Raw genomic sequence first — 5,190 nt, forward strand, 5'->3', positions numbered from 1 at the left:
AAAGAGAAAAATCGATAACAACATCAGCAATAAAGCTATGTATATATTTACATGTTATATACATCTAAACCTTCTAAGTTTTTAAAAAAAAAAATAAACAGTTAAGTAATAAATTGATAAACAAGTATATTTACTTAATTACTTCATCGGGAAATTGGTTTTGATACAAATTGACAAAGTCAAACATATGTTGGAGAACCATGTAGCCGCATTCCCATCCACCCTTTTGTTGCTTACACTGTAATAAATTAACAAATTATTATTTAAAAGTAACGAAAATCAAACAATTTAGAAATAGCAAACACACATATATCAACCATTGTGTAGTTGAACTCGGATCCTAAGGTGGTAGGAATTAGGCTTGAAAGACGATAGTTAGAAGCATTCTTTTAGCCTTTTATCTTTGTTGAATCCAAAATATAAACATGTCCTATGTGTTGGGCAATGATGAACAAAGACCAATGGTCGCTACAAAATTAGCGTTATAGAATAGTTAGGTGAATCATGTATTGCATGATTCTCTGTTGTTATTTTGAAACCGACCCCAACATACGTAAAAACAAAATACTTACGGTTTCATTTGTCATTATTTCCATGGTTGGTCAACCATAAACCAATGGCAAAAGAACACACTTGAGCATTAAGGTCATAAAGGATCATATCCTGGATCAGCAGCCATATATTTATTGAAATATGCCAAGTAAAAAACTTTAGCTCAGATAGTTGATGCCACACAAATGCTACTGATAGTTGGATCTTTTAGAACATACTGACCAGCTGAACATTAGTTTGGTCATGCAAGCTCTCTAGACCAGTCTTTACTTCGGCGAACCCTACAACCAAAGAGTGTGAGATAAACCAAGATGGCGAGAATGACAATACCAAACACCAAAACCATCCCCGAAGCCAAAAGTCATCCACCACCACCGGAATAATCATGCATAAGAAGCAAAAGAAATATATAACTAACCTTCTACGTCGATCATGACAAAAAAGGCCCTCACAAAAGTAGCAACAAATGAGAAAAAACATGAGCCACATGAAGTTTAGGACCTGTAACAGTAATATAGAGTTTTAATGTATCAAGTTTCATTTCCATAAAGATTAAAAGATATAAACAACACACTTTTAATTATACATATAAGAGTACATAAAGCGAGATAGTGAAATAAAGTACCATGAGCTCTCACCCCATATCCATCAATGAAAACCTCCTAGGTGATAACTGCTGCATTTTTTTCTATGGGTGATCAACCACTTTAAAACATCATTATTCTCAAATGTGCATAGTGTATATAATATGATGATGATGATAACAAGTAAACAAGAAAATTACCACTTGATTCGTGCAATGCACTTATTTGCATAATAGAACAGGTGGCCCGTCCAATACTCATGCATATGTGTCAAGACTGTTCAGCGAAATGATTTCTTTGAGTGCATTGTCAGGTACACGCCTACATGCTTGAAGATAAATTAAGTCAACAGTATAAGAATAAGGTACACAGCTTACACTTGTTTGCATTGGCGCAGCATAGTGGGGGCGGGAGGGGGCGACCGACCCCCCGAACTTTTCGCTCAGTAGTGGAAAGTATGTAGTTTCCGTATAAAAATTTTTGAGTATCTACGTTTTTGACCCCCCGTTTTATAGAAATTTTTGGGTATATACGTTTTCGACTCCCCGGTCGGAAATCTCAAGCTTCGCCACTGCTTGTTTGGTTATTTGTCAAGTTATAGACGACATAAATAGCCATTAATGATCATCTAATTTTGTTAGTTTAGAGAAAATAAAATAAATGATAATAAAAAAAAACAAAAAGGACATACGTAAAATGTAATTATTATACCTTTTTTGTAAAGTTTGCTGGGATACTTTTTTCAAAGAAGCAGTACACCTTTGCGATAGGGACGATCTTAGTGAAGAAATGCACGTCCCATAAGTTTCCCCATAGTCATCTAATAAGGACATTAAATTCAAAGTAATTTCAGCTTAAGATATTAATTTGGCTTAAAATGAAACGGGTCAAACTTGTTAAATATTGGCTAAATCATGTAAAAACATTGAACTGTTATTATAACTTTCTAATCATATTTACAACATTAATCATTAAATAGCAGCAACTCAAACCATAGACTAATTTGTATCCATTTAATTTAAACAAATGATTGACTGATTTAACGTATAACCTCCCACTCCTAGCACAAATTTCATATTAACAATGCCTAAAGTAAATGCTAAAATACCCATAGCCATCAAAGAGGGGTAAGAAACATGTTTCGAACCCGAGACCTCGAGTGTCCTCGGTCCGGCTTTAAAGCGGGTGTCGGTGGCCACCAAAGTGGCACTAATGGGAATTGAACTTGGGTCTCCATTGGAGAACCCACGTCACTCCACCACTAGGCCACTTGTGGTGGTTAAGTCATTCAAACTAATGACAACACATTCAAAGAATTTATTCATGTGTATCGGGTCTGTTCATTTTCAATCTTGATGATTGTCTATAACTACCAAAATAAACATTAGAAAAATCATACCCCTAACTTGCCGTTTAATTGACCAACATTTAATTGTTTCTGAAATATGGATGAGTGATATCATCGAGTATAGTTTTTATGAATCTAAACAAAAGAAAACAAGGAAACCAAATCAAAGCAAGAACTCACAAGCAATTAAGCAAACAGATGGGTATCCATAAGTGATGATTCATAAACTGAAATGAAAACTATAAGATTAGGGCACCAAATAAGAATCATAATAATAAACCTAAAATCACAATATTGCTTTTCACCGATGCAATTATGATGGGCAATTGAAATCCTCCTGAACCTCTCCTTCGTAAGGGCTGCTGAACGAGGAAGAAGAAGTTGAATGATGAAGGGCCACTGAACTGTGCTGCGGCGGTGGCGAACACACGTTCACCATCCGGTTGGTAATCCGTCGAGATTGAGAGGAAGAGAAATAGAGAGCAAACAGAATGAATTTGGGTTGGGGATAGGGGAAAGATGTCTAAAATTTTGAGGAGGGAAAATATGAAGTTTGAGCGGAGAAGGTTTTGATTTTGGAGAAGATGTATTTTGATTTTGGAGCGGATCTGAAAAGAGGGGGAAACCAAATTGTTAAAAAAAATCTGTAAGTGCAGTTCCTGCCGGGTAACTGTCGCTTATCAGTTCTGGTCAACCAAAGCAGAAGTCCAAGTTAAAGTCAACCATAACGAAGAATTCAAGACCACATGAAGACCTGCATTGATCAAGGGGGAGTTTGTTAATGCACTTTTGGTGATAAGTGCAAGGCTTCCAACATTTATGGTCTTTATTGAACAAGTGTCCAAACTTAGTCCCAAGAAGTTCCTAGGGACAATTTGTCCCAAGAAGTTCCTAGGGAGAACTTTTGTCTGAGTTTTGGTGTAGAATTGGTTTGTCCGAGGTTTAGTCCCTAACCTATATATATGTGTGTATTGTGTAGATTAGGGCAACGATTTAGAGAAAGCTTTGTGCAACTCTTGTAGCTTGGTGCACCTCTCCCACTCGTTCATCCTTCTGTGTGAATTCTAGAGAGAGAGAGACTATGTGTTAGTGAGAGAAAGCTAGGGTTTAGATCTTTGTGATCTAAACCAGCTTGTAGATGATGTATACTCCTTTGGTTTGTGTAATCTGTGATGACTGATTCATCAATAAAGAGATTCATCTTCTACATATTTCTATCTTGTTCTTCATATTTTGTTCTTCATGTCTTGAATCAAGTGCAATGTTTGATGTTCGTCATCGATCCGGTGCTTTCACAGTGGTATCAGAGCATGGTTACCGATTCGGAATGGTCTAACCGCCTTCCGAATCACCATTGCTCTTGATTTGATGTTTGTTTCCGCCAAACATCTTGAAGACGTGAAGATTTTGGTCCAGATATGAAGATATTCGAGCTGTGTTGAAGAAAACTGCTGGGTTTTTGGAGATCTAGGGTTTTTGATCCATAAAAGGATTGTCTGAGTTTTAAAACTCTGTGTTTGTGTTTCCGGGGTTTTGGTGAACTAGTGTGAAGTCACACTAGGGAGATAGTCCGGAGATTGGTTACTGGACCTGAGTTTTGATATACAGGCCGAACTTTCAACCTGTGTCTGAGTTTAAAACTCAGAGTTGATCCAAAAATTGTTCCGAGTTTTAAACTCTATGTCCGAGTTTATTAGTCCAAACTTTCAACCCTGAGATTGGTTATTAATCTGAGTTTTCAAATGTTCTGAGGTTTTTTTTTAAGGTCTGAGGTTTACTTAGGTCTGAGTTTTAACACAAGTCGGTTATTAGTCTGAGTTTTCAAATGTCTGGGGTTTTATCTTGTTCAAACATGTCCGAGTTTCTTTCACAATTTTGGTCCGAGTTTCTTACAGCTTGTTCTGAGTTTCTGAACTTCAACATCTTGGTCCGATTTTTATGTGGCAACTCCCAGTTTCTACAAATCTATTCTGTCCGAATTTGCATGCCTGAATATATAATTCCAAGTTTTAAGCATACAGTCCGAGTTTTCAGCATTGATCCGACTTTTACCCTTTCTTTTTTTTTTTTTTTTTTTTTTTTTTTACTCGTATCCGAGTTTCTAGTTCGGTTTGATACTCAGAATGTTTGTCCGGGTTTTTACATTTATGTCCGACTTTTTTTTCAGTTCGGTTTTCACAATATGTCCGAGTTTTTAACATAGTTTCGTTGGTCCGAGTTTTGAAAAGGATTTCTGTCCGAGGTTTGACTTCTCAAACAATCAATGTCAAATCAGGGGTCCGAGTTTTCTGAAACATTTTTTGGTCCGAGGTTCAGTTTGCAGTTCCAGCCAGTCCGAGTTTTATAATAATCGTTGGTCCGATTTTTTTTATTTTATTTGGCAACTCCGAGTTTTTACAAGTTCTGTGGATCCGAGTTTTATAAAGTTCTGTGGGTCCGAGCTTTATAAAGTGTCCAAGTCTTGTCTCATGTGTCTCCGAATTTTGTCTCCATACTTCACTGTTTGAGTTTTAACTCAGCTATGTTGTTCCGAGTTTCTAATGTTTCTGAGTTTCTGTTTTTGAAACAGTCACTCCGAGTTTTATGTCCTTGTCTTGTTCGACTTTTCACAATTTTCTGATATGCAGTCCGAGTTTCAAAAGAAATTAACTGTTGCTCCGAGTCTGTTCTGAATTGTCTGAGTTTTTGTGAGCAGACTCCGACCTT

At 36.6% G+C, this 5,190-nt stretch overlaps 1 long non-coding RNA gene across 1 annotated transcript; it reads right to left on the reverse strand.

The window, feature by feature from the left end:
• Window positions 1-317: 317 nt before the first annotated feature.
• Window positions 318-1,244, reverse strand: LOC118490249. The gene is made up of 4 exons (XR_004888834.1): window positions 1,178-1,244; window positions 971-1,053; window positions 573-833; window positions 318-468 (listed from the first exon to the last, which is right to left on the reverse strand). It is a non-coding gene; the product is annotated as an uncharacterized LOC118490249 (long non-coding RNA).
• Between the last annotated feature and the right edge of the window lie 3,946 nt (window positions 1,245-5,190).

The sequence above is a fragment of the Helianthus annuus genome, chromosome 3 (genome assembly GCF_002127325.2).
Source record: "Helianthus annuus cultivar XRQ/B chromosome 3, HanXRQr2.0-SUNRISE, whole genome shotgun sequence".
Classification (NCBI taxonomy): Eukaryota; Viridiplantae; Streptophyta; class Magnoliopsida; order Asterales; family Asteraceae; genus Helianthus; species Helianthus annuus.